The sequence below is a fragment of the Bos indicus x Bos taurus genome, chromosome X (assembly GCF_003369695.1).
Source record: "Bos indicus x Bos taurus breed Angus x Brahman F1 hybrid chromosome X, Bos_hybrid_MaternalHap_v2.0, whole genome shotgun sequence".
In the NCBI taxonomy this organism is placed as follows: domain Eukaryota; kingdom Metazoa; phylum Chordata; class Mammalia; order Artiodactyla; family Bovidae; genus Bos; species Bos indicus x Bos taurus.
The window spans coordinates 33767936-33785891 of NC_040105.1; positions in this window are offsets into that span (position 1 = coordinate 33767936).

Genomic DNA, 17956 nt, shown 5'->3' on the forward strand with positions numbered 1-17956 from the left:
GAAAATTATAGCCTCACTCAGATCTAAACCAGAAATCAGATAGCTACAGTACCTTCAGAAACTTTCCCACAACACTGTTAAAAGTATATAGGGTGATTTTTTTTTTCTCCAGATCTACTTCAAAGGGGTTTACAACAATTTTCCAGGAGGAATATTTAGAAATAAAAGTGGAAAATTCAGAATTTTTCAGAGATTATTAAGAGGAATTTACACACCTGTTCAGCTCAGTTGCTCAGTCATGTCTGACTTTTGCAACCCCATGGATTGCAGCATGCCAGGATTCCCTATCACCAACTCCTGGAGCTTACTCAAACTCATGTCCATTGAGTTGGTGATACCATCCAAACATCTCATCCTCTGTCATCCCCTGCTGTTTCCCAGCATCAGGGTCTTTTCAAATGAGTCAGTTCTTCGCATCAGGTGGCCAAAGTATTGGAGTTTCAGCTTCAGCATCAGTCCTTACAATGAATATTCAGGACTGATTTCCCTTAGGAGGGACTGGTTGGACCTCCTTGCAGTCCAAGGGACTCTCAAGAGTCTTCTCCAAAACCATAGTTCAAAAGCATCAATTTTGTGGTGCTCAGCTTTCATTATAGTCTGACTCTCACATCCATGCATGACTACTGGGAAAATCATAGCTTTGACTAGACAGACCTTTATTGGCAAAGTAACGTCTGTTTTTTAATATACTGTCTAGGTCGGTCATAACTTTTCTTCCAAGATGTAAGCGTCTTTTAATTTCATGGCTGCAGTCACCATCTGCAGTGATTTTGGAGTCCCAAAAAATAAACTGTCACTGTTTTCCCATCTATTTTCCATGAAGTGATGAGACCAGATGCCATGATCTTAGTTTTCTGAATGCTGAGTTTTAAGCCAACTTTTTCAGTCTCCTCTTTCACTTTCATCAAGAGGCTCTTTAGTTCTTCTTTGCTTTTGGCCATAAGGGTGGTGTCATCTGCCTATCTGAGGTTACTGATATTTCTCCCAGGTATCTTGATTCCAGCTTGTGCTCCATCTAGTCCAGCATTTCTCAAGATGTACTCTGCATGTAAGTTAAATAAGCAGGGCGTCAATATACAGACTTGACATACTCCTTTCCCAATTTGGAACCAGTCTGTTGTTACATGTCCAGTTCTAACTGTTGCTTCTTGACCTTCATACAGATTTCTCTGGAGGCAGGTCAGGAGGTCTGGTATTCCCATCTCTTAAAGAATTTTCCACTGTTTTTTGTGATCCACACAGTCAAAGGCTTTGACATAGCCCATAAAGCAGAAGTAGATGTTTTTCTGGAACTCTCTTGCTTTTATTGATGATCATAAGGATGTTGGCAATTTGATCTCTGGTTCCTTTGCTTTTTCTAATCCCAGTTGAACATCTGGAAGTTCACGGTTCCCGTACTATTGAAGCAAGACAGTAGGAGGGGCGAAATCGCATTTAGAATCAAACCCCATACCCATCAGAGACACTCAGAGGGCTCAAACACACTTTGTGCACATCAGGACCCAGAGACCCCACAGAGACTGAGAGAGAATTGTGTTTGAGTGTCTCCTGAGGAGGTACAGGTCAGCAGTGGACTGCTGCAAGGGGCAGGGGCTCTGGGTGCAGTAGACCTGGGTATGGCATAAGCCCTCCTGGAGGAGGTCGCCATTAACCCCTCCATAGAGCTGCCAGAACTTACACAGGACTTGGAAACAGACTCTTGGAGGGCACAAACAGAACCTTGTGTGTATCAGGACCCAGCAGAAAGGAGCCGTGACCCCACAAGAGACTGACTCAGACTTGCCCTTGAGTGTCCAGGAGTCTCCAGCAGAGGCATGGGTCAGCAGTGGCCTGCTGCAGGGATGGGGGCACCGAGTGCAACAGTGCGTGCATGGCACCTTTTGAAGGAGGTCACCATTATCTTCATTGCCTCCATCATAGTTTGGCCTCAAGACACCTGAGGATCCAAAATATCATTGTGATTTTCAGGTCATAATGGGGCTTACAGAAGCCATGTGAAATCTTGGCACAAGTTCACCTCACTAGAACTACGGTGGAATCAGTGACCTATACTATATTTATTTCCCCATATCTGAATGTATTTTGGGAGTACACATACTTGGAAAATGACAGAACTCTCAACCAAAGTAAGTGCTACTAAGAATGGCTACTGCTTGACCTCCGTTGCTGCTAAGTCACTTCAGTCGTGTCCAACTCTGTGCAACCCCATAGACGGCAGCCCACCAGGCTCCCCCGTCCCCGGGATTCTCCAGGCAAGAACACTGGAGTGGGTTGCCATTTCCTTCTCCAATGCAGGAAAGTGAAAAGTGAAAGTGAAGTCGCTCAGTCATGTCTGACTCTTTCGCAACCCCACGGACTGCAGCCCACCAGGCTCCTCCGTCCATGGGATTTTCCAGGCAAGAGTACTGGAGTGGGGTGCCATTGCCTTCTCTGTGACCTCCATTAGGAAAGCTATTATTAAAACAATAATAAATGACAGATATCAACATGGATGTGTAGAAATGTGAACCATTTTAAATTGCTGGTGGAAATATAAAATGGCACAGACACTGTGGAAAACATATGGATGCACCTCAAAAAATTAAGCAGAATTACCATATGATCTAGCTATTCCACTTCAGAGTATACATCCAAAGAAATTAAAAGCAGGGACTTGAACAGATGTTTGTATCTCATGTTCTTAGAAGCATTATTCACAATAGCCAAAGGATGGAAACAACCTAAATGTCCATCAACAGAGGAATGGATAAACAAAATGTAGTATATATATATATATATATATATATAATGGAATATTAATGACCCTTAAAAGGTAAGAAATCCTGATACACACTACAATATGGATGAACCTTGAAGATCTTATGCTAAATGAAGTAATCCAGAACCACAAAGACAAATACTGTGATTAAAGTCATAGGAGATACTAGAATAGTCAAATTTATATGGACAGAAAATAGAATTGTGGTTGTCAAGGGTTGAGCGAAGTGATGAATGGAGAGGTATAGTTTAATAGGCACAGAATTTCTGTTTGGGAAGATGAAAATGTCCTACAGATGAAAGAAAGGATGATTGCACAATGACGTGAATGTATTCTACTTAATCCCCCTGAATGGTACACTTAAACATAGTTAAGATGGTAAATTTATGTCAGGTAAATTTTGCCACAATTTTAAAAATACAAAGGAAGGGCAAAGTGGAAGCTGATGGAACTTTCCCTACATGAAAACAATACCAAAAAATAGCAAAATAGCATATATCCGGTATTTGTGAAGACCAAAATAGCCATGCAGATGGTATTCTCCATCACCCGCTCCATTTAAATAATCTGTTTGACAAGGTAAATAAATCATGGACAATGACTGTTGATTATCATAAGATAATCAGGTGTTAATTCTAATAAAAGCTTCTGAGTCTTATGGGCTTTTTTTTTCCTGGAGTGAATCAAAATGTCTCTAACTTCTGATACACAGCTATTGATTTGGCAAGTGGTTGTCTCCACATCAAAGAGCAAAGATAATGGAGCAGTTTCCTTTTACATCACAGAGATAGAAGTACACCCAAACTTTGTCTCACTTGACTATGCCAAATCTCCTGATGTCTATAACAGTATAGTCCATAGGGAGATTAATCATCTGGATCTTGAAAATTTAGGATGTTGAACATAGCACAGCTTCAGCATGATAATGCATGCAAACACAAACCAACTTCAAGAAAGCACTGAAGATGATGTTGATTTGTTTTAAAGATGGAGGCAGCACACAGTTAGGCTTCCAAGACTTTTGTATACACTCCCTTTCCTAAATCTCCTTTCTGATAATGTCAACTCTTTCCTTTTACCACTTCTCTCTTGTCCTCAACGTTCCTGTACTGTTTCCCATCCTTCTTAACCATCTGCTCTATTTCATTCTTCCTCATAGAGAATAGTCTGCCTGGGCCATTATTTATATTCTTTATGTTCTTTATGTTTCTCTCACATTCACCCCTCACCTCAACAAAAGCCTTGTGCCAATTTAAGAAGTAAACATTTCTAGTACTCAGAATACTGAAAGGGGAAATGTTGTGGGTAAATAACAAATCCTGACAATTTAAATATTCCCTATGCATCACATAAATATTCCCTATGCATCACATAAATATTCTCTATGTATCATGTACATATATTTATGTAAAATAAATGCATACGTGCAATAATAGTACAAACAGAAAATATTCACTAGGTACCAGAGCACAAAATGACATGCAAATTCACATATCCATACTATCTGCTTTTCAATTTATAATTAAAACCATGTGTCATTCCAGAGTTTTTAAATAGCATTTCAATAAGTATAAAAGAAAAATTATATACTACATCAAAATTTTAAATTTCTTCATTTTTAAAGACACCATTAGAAATTTAAAGGGCAACTCACCAGTTGGAGAAAATATTCATTAAATATATATATATACATATATATATATTTCATCAAATGCACATAATTTGTTTTCAGACTGCATTTCATAAAACTAAATTTGAAGCAACAGTATATTGTCATTGTATCTTTTTTTGGGGTGAGTGACTTCTGTATCTTCTAAAACATGCAGTGAACATCTTCAGACAGAGCAAATGCTACTCTGACAGACCTCTACTGACCTCTACTTGGTATAATCTATTTGACAGTTTGTTTTACCTCTTCTTACCCTTGATATAACTCTGGGGGAGATTTCTGCCGACAGTTCGTCTTTAAATCACACATTAAAAAAAAAAAAAAAAAAACTGTCTACCTGTCCACCTCCTTTGGAAGTCTCCAAGGCAAGTTTCAGACATCATGGAGATGACATTCCTACCAAGGATGCACCTTCTTCTCTGTAGGGTAAATAAGATAGCATTTTAACAGAGAGAAATATACAAATATATGCTTGTTTCCAAAGAAATTAACATTTGCTTCCTATGTTTTGCAACCCAGATCAAAAAAGTGGGGCTTTAAAAAGGCAAATGTTTTTTCCTATCAAAATTTCCTTTAGAAATAAAAAAAAAAAAGGTAACAAGATTTTATCTGTGAGTAATGTGTTTTTATGTTGGTGTTGAAACTCAATATCTTCAGTCTATCGAATCCTTTAGTTTAACCAAATTCTCATAAAAGAAAATAAGAAAAGAAAGAGAAAGAACCAAGCAGTTAAAGTAGAACCAAGGAGAAATATAAATGGGAAAAATGGATTAAATGAACCAGAGGGAGAAAAAAATGGGTTTTTGGAATCAGACTGTATATGGTCAGAGTTAAATCAGTGGCTATAAGAGAATAAAAGACAGTTGTTTTGATTCTTCATCCATAGTTGAGTGTTTGACAGAACGGTAATCTACCATGACCTATAAAAACCTTTCTATTATATGTTAGCGATGTAGTTGTTAACCCATTGTGAGAAGAGTAATATTTCCAACAGAGCTGCAAATCACCAGTTTAGAAAGCTCCATGGAAAAAGAAATACATTTCCTGTTGTGAAATCATTGTGGTTATGTACAGTGCCAGTGCCTGATGCTTGTGCATAGCTATTTGATGCTGAGGATTCTGAGCTTCCTTGCTATTGAGTCCATATTTATATGGGTAAAAGGTAGTTAAAATATACCTCAAGGAAAGTTTTGCTTGGAAAGGGAACTCATTAAAGGGGCAGTATGTGGTCTGAGAACAATGAGTTCAACTGGAAAAAAATCAATTCTGCCAGCTTTTATTTAGTGGGAGAGGTGGAACTTATCAAAATAATAAAATTCTTATCTGGCTTAAAAACTTCTGCCATGTAAACTCACCATAAAGAGTATTTAAACTGTAGAATGGCAGACAAAAAAGTAACTGGCAGAAGCAGTCTTCCCTACTTTGAATCTTCACGATCTGCTCTCATGCAGATCACTAGAATGAATTAAAGCATTCAAAAATGTTTCAATTCCTCTGTTAATTTCTAAATACTCAAGAAATAAGTGATCATTTGTTCAAGTCATCACCACTCTCTCACTCCTATTTTCCCTCCATGTAAGTGAAGTACAGTTGATTTTATTGAAATGTAATTGATTTACAATATTAGTTTAAGCTATACAACATATAATTCAATATTTTTATAGATTATACTCCACTTAAAGTTATCACAAATGTCACTATTAATATCATCATCTATGTCAATGGTGACCTTAGAGTTGTATAGTACATAAATATACAGTCATACATGGTAGACTTGTTGAGTAATAAGGACAGAGCAATGAACAATTTAGACATGAACCCTACTTTTATAGAATGTAGTGATATTGTCTAGTTTGGATAAAGGGAGAATAAATGAATAAATTAAACAAAAATTAGAGTGCTATGAGTCATAAATCTAACAAAAGAGAATGTGCATTATAGAGCAGCATGGATCAGGGGATGGGATAGTCATATTACAGATAGTATGATCAGGAAAGATCTCTCTAAGGAATATGTGTTTGAACTAAAATTTAATAAGTAGGATCCAGCCATATAAAGATCTATATGAAGAACAATCCAGACAAGGAAAATAGCAACTAAAAAGGTACTGAGGTTAGAATGAGGTTGGAATTTTCATATTCCAAGAACTGACAGAAGGTCAATAAGGCTAGAATGGACCAAATAAGAGGACAGTTGCACAAACTGAGAATAGAATTGGATTGAATGAGTGTATCCCCTGAAATTCATGTTAAAATCCTAACTTCCAATGTGATGGTATTAAGAGGTAGGACCTTTGAGAAATAATCAGTTCATGACCATGGAGCCTTCATGAATGGGATTAATACACTTGTAAAAGAGACCCCAAAGAGCTCTCTCTCCCCTTACACTATGTGAGTAATAAGATGGCTGTTATGAACAACAGTGTAGGCTCAACAGAAACTGAATTGATCAGGACCTTAAGCATGAACCTCCCAGCTTTCAGATTTATAGGAAATAAATGCTTGTTGTTTAAGCCACCCAGGCTACGATATTTTGTGTTGAGATATAATTGCAATATAACACTGTGTAAGTGTAAGGTGTACACTTGTTGGTTTGATACATTTATATATTGCAGTATGATTACCAATTGTAGCATTAGCTAACACCTCTATCATGCCACACAATTATTATTTTTTGTGGTGAGAACAATTACAATCTAGTCTCTTAGAAATTTTAAGTCTATAACACAGTATTGTTGACTACAATCACTGTGCTGTGCATTAAATCTCCAGGACTTACTAACCTACTAGTTACAAGTAGGTGGCACAGTGGTAAAGAATCTGCCTGCTAATAATGCAGGAAATGCAGGTTCACGTCTTGGGTCAGGGAGATCCACTGGAGGAGAAAATGGCAACTCACTCCAATATTATTGCCTGGGAAATCTCATGGACAGAGGAGCCTGGTGGGCTACAGTTGAACTCACAGGGTTGCAAAGAGTTGGACACGACTGAGTGACTGAACACCCAAGCATGCACCTAGTAAGCTACAGGAATAATGCTACAGAAGAATGCATCTCCACAGTGATGCCTGCTAGTCACAAAAACCAAAGCACTGGGATGACTGTCTTTCCTAATTATCGTCTTCCAAGTCTCACATGAATGCATTGAGTTTGTGGAATTTCTTTCATATCAAGATCCCAAGCTAAAAGAGGGTCTGGTATTTTTTTTTTTTTTTTACTTCTAACTTCCTTCTAGGAAGGCACACTAGAAAATACAGTAGCCCCCTTATCCTTGGGGGATACATTCAAGGACCCCAGTGGATGCCTGAAAATGTGAATAGCATCAACTCTTATATATACTATGTTTTTTTCCTATATTTACACACCTATGATAAAGTTTAATTTATAAAATAGGCACAATAAGACTAATAATAATAAAATAGAACAATTATAACAATATACTATAATAGGAAATTTGTTACATATGAAAAAAATATTTGATTTTAGGACCATAGTCCAATAAAAAAATAAAAAAATTATAAAAAAAAAAAGTTATGTGAATGTGGTCTCTTTCTCTCTCTCTCAGAATTTCTTATTGTATAAATTTAATGCCTTTTCCATTTTAATTAAGCACTTATTATGCACCGTGGCTGTAACTTTTGCAGTTTGAGGTATGACAGAAAAACTAGCAAAAATTTATTTTTCCTTCTTCACAATTTCACATACAGAAGATATATTCTTACCATAGACCTTAGTAACCCTCAGCATATGATTTTTTATTTCCTTATTAAGTCAGGAACTTTCACCTTTTCACCTAAAGGAAGCACTTTATGGCTTCTCTTTAGCCTACACAAATAGCCAGTATCACTTCTCTTTTGCTTTGGGACTGTTATTAAGAAATAAAGGTTGACCTGAACATGTGCACTGTGATGCCACGACTGTCAGTTCTATAATCAAGATGGCTACTAAGTGACTAAAGGGTGATGCACACTGGACAAAGGGATGGCTCATGCCCCAGTGGGCATGATGGATAATATGAGATTTCATCACACTACTTGGAAATTTATGAATTGTTTATTTCTGGAATTTTTCATTTAATATTTTTGAACTTCAGTTGACCATGGGTAACTGAAACAGCAGAAGGTAAAACCTTGAATGAAGAGAAATGACTATAGACTCTGAATGCCAAGCCACTTATTTCACTGTAGGAGCAATCTTGGATGAATCAATTATAATACCATCTGAACTTTCCAAATATCTTTAGTTTTTTTAAGATTGGTAAGAAGTGGTCTTGTTAATGAGAAAAGTAATCCTCTTTCCCCTTGTTGACAAACAACATGGTGGACATATTCACTGAAGTTTGTCAAAACTCGTACCTGTTAAATGACATTTTCAAGTTAACTTCCTTAAGTTGATCTTGCCCTTAGAGAAGTAACTGCTTTATCAGAGTCCTTTACTCCAAGACTCAATTTTATTATTTAACTATACCTTACTTTCAAATACTCTAATCAATACCCACTGTTTCCCAAAATTTTAAACTCTACTATTTCTCTGAAGCATTTTTTCAAAGGAAAAAAAAAAATCTCGCAGGAAAAAGTATATATTCTCCTTAGGTTTAATCTTCTTATGGGGATCAAATAATACTCCTTCCTTAACTCTAACACAGACCAAAACAAATGCTGAATCTATGTCATGCCAACTTCTGAATTCTAAATTTGGGACATAGTAAATTACTTGAACTTGGGCAAACTCCAGGGGATGGTAAGAGACAGGGAAGCCTGGTGTGCTGCAGTCCATGGGGTCGCAAAGTGTCAAATGTGACTTGCCGACTAAACAACAACAAATTAATGATAATAGTTTCTTCAACGTCCTTTAATATACACACACATCCTAATTTTTTTAGTCTTTTAAAATATCAATACCATCATAATTGAATAAGATTACATACTTTTATACTAAAACACCATAAGATTTCCTACTATAGTACTATAAACCTCTGACCCTTGCTAGCTCAATCATACTGAAAATACCTACAAACTCTAGGGTCCTACAGTTGTAGTTCTCCATTTGCACAGCTCATTGAGAATAAAATATTTTACTCATATCTTAATAATTTATCTTTAAACTTGCCTTCCAATTTTAGGTTATTTGAGATTTTGTATATTCAGATCTGTCCCTAAATTGGAGTCAAATATTACTTTGATGCTTTGTTAGGTGCTAAAATAAGTGGAAAGCATTTTTTAAGGGAGTAAAGTCAAAATTACCCTTGAAAACCTCTTAAATCAATCATAATGTACACTGTCCACTAAACAATTTGTATCTATTTTCCCTAAACCTTATCCCATTCCCATGTTCTCAATTAATTATGCAATGAATTATTTGAGAACTAATTGGCAGAGAATCACGAATTCCCAAATAATTCATTCTTCTTCTCAGGTACTCAATGGCTGACTTTTGACTAGTTTTAAGCCAGGCTTCAAATGTAGCTGGAACCAAATACTATATCAACCACAGTGCCCCTACCAATATTACCATGTTATTTAGGGACGTTTTCCTCTGTCTTCATAAACAATCTAATCTCCCTTTTATCATCCACTTTGGATGCACAAATACCTTCCCCAAACTTCTTCCCTGATAACATAACTTCTTCATAACCTGATAAGATCTCATGAAATTTTCCTATGGGAACCTAATAAACCCAAAAGAAAGTATTAACATATGCATTCATGTTAAACCATGCATTCTCAAACTTGACACTCAGCCGAACTTGACACTTCCAGGCCAAGATTACTACTTTCTCTAGCTATTCCCATGCTGAAAGAGTATTCATTACATCAATTTACAAAAGTTATGAGGACTCCTGTTCCTCAGCAACAGTCTGGTAAACAGTTGAGATAAACAGTAGTATTTCTTGGCTAATGTCTATGTTATTCTTAGATGGAGGCACAGCCATATGTTATGTCAGACTACAATAATTTCACAGAAAACCACAAGTATGTAAATCCTTATTTGTGTAGACTTGAATGTCAGGAAGAGCATGAAAGTGTGTCTGTTACTAGAAGAAAAGTCTATTTTACAGTACAAAACACAGAAGAGTGGAGAACAGTCTGTGCTATCTGAGTATTTTCCTCTTTTCCATTTAAAGTCTATATAGGTTTCAGCTTAAAGATGCATCATTGTAGGTTCTCCCTAACTTTCCTCCCCTTTTCCATGAGTCTGGTTTCTTTAGCCTCCTTTAGCACTTTACTCTCCAAGGCTTGATTAGCAGTTGATAAGCTCATCTTTCTTCTCAGCAAGATAGGCTATGGGAGAGGTCAGGTACCTTGAATATCCTACGGCTGCTACTGCTAAGTCACTTCAGTCGTGTCCAACTCTGTGTGACCCCACAGACGGCAGCGCACCAGGCTCCACCGTCCCTGGGATTCTCCAGGCAAGAACACTGGAGTGGGTTGCCATTTCCTTCTCCAATGCATGAAAGTGAAAAGTGAAAAGTGAAAGTGAAGTCGCTCAGTCATGTCAGACTCCTAGCGACCCCATGGACTGCAGCCTACCAGGCTCCTCCATCCATGGGATTTGCCAGGCAAGAGTACTGGAGTGGGGTGCCATTGCCTTCTCCGTGAATATCCTATGGAAATGTGTTTTAATCTTTCAGTTAAACATCCACAATCAAAATTTTTCTTGCAAATGTTGATAACTTTTATTTTGTGTTGTGATAATAGAAATGTTCTCTCTTCTTAACTAAGCTAAGGCTCTCTTCTAGGAGAGGGAAATGACCCCCCAAAAAGGGGGGGACAGCATTAGAGGAAAAAAATCTTGTCTTACTGCATAACACTGAAGAGAAAGGATATGACAAGATGATGACATTGCACTGTGGTATTCTAATGAGAGAACTGGAATTTTTAAAACTGTTTTGGATAGAGGGAATTTACTGCCGCAGTGGTGGTATCTGACTTCTCTTGTGTCTTAATTTCTGAGAAACCTAAAGTCAATGAGCACTGATTTCTTGGTAGCTCTTGAAATACCAGAGTGTAGTAGAAGGAATTACATACTTTTCTCCAATATAGAAAGCCAATTTATTAACCAGAAGCACAATTTAAACACTCTGTACTTCAAGTAAGCCAAATCCCTAAGTCTCCAACTTACACATAATCCTTCAGTTCCATTATTATTCATTTCCAAATATAATTTTTTAAGTCCACTAGGCTATATTTTCCACCTAAACTATGTGTCCCATTAAAATAAAAGTATGAGAGTTGATAAGTAGGCCAAGATCCTCTCATGGTCTATTATATATGTTATTAAAAATAATTTAGATAACAATACCATGTTTATTATTAGACTATGTGTCTATAAAATGTATATTAGAAAATATACTTTGGAAGACCAGTTTAATGATATGTGATTTGATTGATATATTCAATCTTGATAAAGTAAAAAAATTAAAACATTTAATTATTTTTTCAGTAACTGCTACAAGGGAAATTTAATGCTTTCACAGTCTAGACCAAAACTTACCACAAAATTTTTTAAATAATTAATTTAAGTAAATGTACAGACACTTGAGGTTTCCCTAGTGGCTCAGTGGTAAAGAACTCATCTGCCAAGCAGGAGATGCAGATTCAATCCCTGGGTTGGGAAGTTTCCCTGTAGAAGGAAATGGAAACACACTCCATTATTCTTGCCTGGAAAATCCCATAGACAGAGGGGCCTGGTAGGCTACAGTCCATGGGGTTGCAAAGAGTTGGACACAACTTAGCAACTAAACAACAACAGACACTTCATGTACTGTTATTATTATGTTATTATTTTTACTGGGGGGATATGTGTTTAAAGCAACAACTCCAAGTTGCCAAAAAGCTTCCCACATGTTCTCTAAATTCCTGTTCTGTTTGATTATAACTCAGATTTTAGAATTAAAAAGGAAAAGGGGGGTAAAGGGAGACCTTACTTGTCTGACTAAAGGCACTATTAACTGCCCATTGGCAGTCAGGATATGATCTTAGGTTTCTCCCTCTGATATCATTGGCTTCTAATAACAAGGAATGGGGTTCACTGCAGAGTGAACTTCAGCATGGGAAGAGTTTATGGTTCATCCTCATGCTTGCCTCCTTTACAATGGAAGACCCCCGCAAAGTGGAAGCCATGTCTTAGCTTTGTCACTGCCAGAAGTGTCTCCCTCTAACTTATTCTCTGGTCTACTGTTCCACCAAACTGAGTTCTCTTTTAAGCTCTCTGAGAATTACAGTGAACTGGAGGGTTGGTATTGTTATCATTTCTTACCCCAAAACACTCTTTCTTCTGCCAGATATAACCCCATTCAATGATTTCTTTGTGCATTTGTTTTAATTTGAATCACTGTAGCTTTCATCTCTGGAAGTTAAATTTGATTATTTTGTATATCTTCTATATTTCTGCATAACTTTTTAAACATATATGATATGATTATAAAAGCTATTTTGGTTTCCTTATCTTCTAATTCTAGCATCTGTGCCAGTTTTGGGTCACTTTCAAGCAATTATTTTTTTATAGCTCATCTGTTCCTGTCTCTTTATATGCCTGGTAATCTTTGGTTGGATGCCATAAATTATTAATATTGCCTTGTAATGGTGATGAATATTTTTTCTATTTCTATAAATATTACTGAATTTTATCCTGAAATGTAGTAAAGTTACTTGGAAAGGTTTTCACCAAGATGTGTCTTGCCTTTAAGATTTGTTTTGTTGTCAAAAACTTCATTAGTTAAATGTTTCATATGTTTTTAGATGATAAAAAGGAAATTCCTAGAGAAAATGTAAAATCCATATACATGACTATGGTAGGATCTCAAAAATTATCATTGAATAGTTTCAATTCATATACCTCTGATTCTAAAAGCACTATGGTGCCACTCTTCATATTGTCTTTCTATTTTTAATTAACCCACTTATTAGCTAGATGAAAAGTCCCTCAAAAGGGACTTTATGTCCTATAATATAAACTGACTTACTGTGCTAAACAAAACAATATAATAATTTTCTTACCACTGACTCTATAACAATTTACTCATCTAATCCAGGCTTTTCACTTCACAGTAATTATATATGGTTATAATATGTAAGAATATGCAATAGAACTTATGCTGGAAAAATATGTGTTCTTACATTTTATATTATAAAAATGTTTTCACTGTACCAAGAACAGCCAGACATATTCTAAAATATTTATTTGCAGTAATGTCTTGGATATATATTTCCCATTAATAATTAATAAAGCCAAGGACTGGCAACAGCACTGATTGAGAAGAAGTATAATTTTGAGTTTGCTTCAGAGATGATGTTAATCTTCATGTTCATATTTCATTTAGCTAGTTAAGAAAAAATGTTTTCATTTTTCTCTTTGTAACTAAAAGAATCCCTATTTTGCATTCAGAATAGCAACACTAAATAACAAAGGCCTACTTTATATAAAGTCAGAATAAACACACACACATATGTGTGTATAAAACTTCCTTATGCTTGTTTCCAAAATATTACTGTAAAGAAAACTATGACTTATGTGGTTTTTATTCATGAATAAACTGAGAGTCCTACTTATCATTTTTGTCCAATGTATGAACACATATTAAATTATGGAAATCCTGATCTTATGAGAAAAGAATCTGTCTCTGTCTCACATTATAGAGACTGAAAATGCCAGCTACTTAAATCTCTGAGCATTCCTTAAAATTATAGGCTAGCATATGACCTTAGCTCTGCTGATGAGTTATATCTTTTCTGGAGACTAGACTAGAAGCTATTGACAAGAAGAAGAGACTGCTTAGAATATATTCTGGAAATGGGAAGCACAAACTGTTTTCAATATCCAGAACAAACATACTATTGATTCACATTACTGTATTTAGCATCCCCTATCATTGACATCTGTAGCTACAGCCTCTCTGGCCTGTGACTCTAGCACTAGGTTGTTCCCTGGCCTAATTCTACAGCATAATTCCTAGGCATAATTTCAAACTTTCAAACACCAATCTTAGCTCTTGAATCTTTTAGAGATTTCATAAACTGCCTAATATATTTTTAATAGTTTATTTTGTACTTAATTAAGCCAGAGTAAGTCACGGTTGCTCTAACATACAAATTAATATCAGAAGAGATCAGAGACAACAGGTCATTGAAGATACAGGGGAAATTGTCATATCTTATCTAGCCTGATTGGCACTGAAGGGCACCAGGGCTTCCCTGGTGGCTCAGACAGTAAAGAATCCACTTGCAATGCAGGAGACCTGGGTTCAGTCACTGGGTTTGGAAGATCCCCTGGAGGAGGGCATGGCAACCCACTCTAGTATTCTTTTTTTTAATTTTATTTTATTTTTAAACTTTACAATATTGTATTGGTTTTGCCAAATATCGAAATGAATCCACCGCAGGTATACATGTGTTCCCCATCCTGAACCCTCTTCCCTCCTCCCTACCCATACCATCCCTCTGAGTCATCCCAGTGCACCAGCCCCTAGCATCCAGTATCGTAGAATCCCCATGGACAGAGCAGCCTGGCAGGCTACAGTCTATGGCATTAAAAAGAGTCCGGCTCAACTGAGCGACTAACCACAGCACAGCAAGTCATGATTGCTCTAACATAAAAATTGATATCAGAAGAGATCACTTCAAAAAATGGGCATAGAAAGAACCTACCTCAACAGAGTAAAGGCCATATATGATAATCCTACAAAAAACAATATTTTCAATGGTGAAAAACTGAAAGCATTCTCCCTAAGATCAGGAACAAGACAAGGGTGTCCACTTTCATGACTATTATTCAACATACTTCTGGAAGTCCTAGCTACAGTAATCAGAGAAGAAAAAGAAAAAAAAAAATAATCCAGATCAGAAAAGAAGAAGTAAAGCTCTCATTGTTTGTAGATGACATGATACTGTACATAGAAAATCCTAAAGATCAGTTCAGTTCAGTCGCTCATTCATGTCCAACTCTTTGCAACCCCATGAATCGCAGCATGCCAGGCCTCCCTGTCCATCACCAACTCCCGGAGTTCGCTCAGACTCACATCCATCGAGTCAGTTATGCCATCCAGCCATCTCATCCTCTGTCATCCCCTTCTCTTCCTGCCCCCAATCCCTCCCAGCATCAGAGTCTTTTCCAATGAGTCAACTCTTCTCATGAGGTGGCCAAAGTACTGGAGTTTCAGCTTTAGCATCATTCCTTCCAAAGAAATCCCAGGGCTGATCTCCTTCAGAATGGACTGGTTGGATCTCCTCGCAGTCCAAGGGACTCTCAAGAGTCTTCTCCAACACCACAGTTCAAAAGCATCAATTCTTCAGCGTTCAGCCTTCTTCACAGAAGAAGTTCCAACTCTCACATCCATACATGACCACAGGAAAAACCATAGCCTTGACTAGATGAACCTTTGTTGGCAAAGTAATGTCTCTGCTTTTGAATATGCTATCTAGGTTGGTCATAACTTTCCTTCCAAGGAGTAAGTGTCTTTTGATTTCATGGCTGCAGTCACCATATGCAGTGATTTTGGAGCCCCCCCAAAATAAAGTCTGACACTGTTTCCACTGTTTCCCCATCTATTTCCCATGAAGTGATGGAACCAGATGCCATGATCTTTGTTTTCTGAATGTTGAGCTTTAAGCCAACTTTTTCACTCTCCTCTTTCACTTTCATCAAGAGGCTTTTTAGTTCCTCTTCACTTTCTGCCATAAGAGTGGTGTCATCTGCATATCTGAGGTTATTGATATTTCTCCCAGCAATCTTGATTCCAGCTTGTGCTTCTTCTAGCCCAGAATTTCTCATGATGTACTCTGCATATAATTTAAATAAGCAAGGTGACAATATACAGCCTTGATGTACTCTTTTTCCTATTTGGAACCAGTCTATTGTTCTATGTCCAGTTCTAACTGTTGCTTCCTGACCTGCATACAAATTTCTCAAGAGGCAGGTCAGGTGGTCTGGTATTCCCATCTCTTTCAGAATTTTCCACAGTTTATTGTGATCCACACAGTCATCAGAAAATTACTAGAGCTAAACAATGAATTTAGCAAAGTTGCAGCATACCAAATCAATACACAGAAATCATTTGCATTTCTATATACTAACAATGAAAAATCAGGAAGAGAAATGAAGGAATCAATCCCATTCACCATTGCAACAAAAAAAATTAAATATCTAGGAATAAACTTACCTAAGGAGACAACTATACACAGAAAATTATAAGATACTAATGAAAGAAATCAAATATGACATAAACAGATAGATATTCCATGTTCCTGAGTAGGAAGAATCAATACTGTGAAAATGACTATACTACCAAACACAGTCTACAGATTCAGTGTGATCCCTATCAAATTACCAATGGCATTTTTCACAGAAGTGGAACAAAAAATTTCACAATTCATATGGAAACACAAAAGACCCCAAATAGCCAAAGCAGTCTTGAGAAAGAAGAATGGACCTGGAGGAATCAACCTTCCTGACTTCAGATTATACTACAAAGCTACAGTCATCAAGATAGTATGGTATATATATATTTTTATTTATATGTAGTATGTGATATACACATACAATAGAATATTGTCCAGCCTTTAAAAGGAAGAAAATTTGCTATGTACAATGACATATATATACCTGGAAGACATTATGCTGAGTGAAATAATACATTCACAGAAGAACAACTACCACATACTTTACTTTATATGAGATATCTAAAACAGTCAAACTCATAGAAACAAACAGTAGAATGATATTAGTTGCCAGGGGCTAAGGGGAAAGGAAAATGTGGAGTTGTTTACCAGTTATAAGGTTTCAGCTACACAAGATGATTAAGTTCTAAAGATATGCTGTATGAGGCTGCTGCTGCTGCTAAGTTGCTTCAGTCATGTCCGACTCTGTGCGACCCCATAGACGGCAGCCCACCAGGCTCCCCCATCCCTGGGATTCTCCAGGAAGAACACTGGAGTGGGTTGCCATTTCCTTCTCCAATGCACGAAAGTGAAAAGTGAGAGTGAAGTCACTCAGTCGTGTCCGACTCTTTGCGACCCCATGGGCTGCAGCCTACCAGGCTCCTCCATCCATGGGATTTTCCAGGCAAGAGTACTGGAGTGGGGTGCCATCGCCTTCTCTGGATATGCTGTATAACATAGCCCATATGCTTAACACTACTGCATCACACACTTCATAACATAAAATTTATTTTCATAAACTAATAAATAAATTAAAAATAAAGACACTGAGGTATACCAATGTAATTAGAAAGTAATGTTCAACTCAAATTCTCTGCTCAAGGCAATGCCAAAATATCATTGACTTTCTGTGAATGTGATAATGGTCTTATTTTTTATATCCACAGGTTGAGTAGAGTAACACTAAACATTTAATTTTTCTAATAAAAATGTTAATATTTAATATAAAATTTATGTGGAGGTAATAACTATTAACACATCATGTGATATTCTCTAAGGCTCTTATTTGCTGTTATTAGTGTTACATTAATATATAATATATAATGCATCTACCAAATCCCCAAGTAAACAGTGATAACTTTTAAAATTAATTTTTA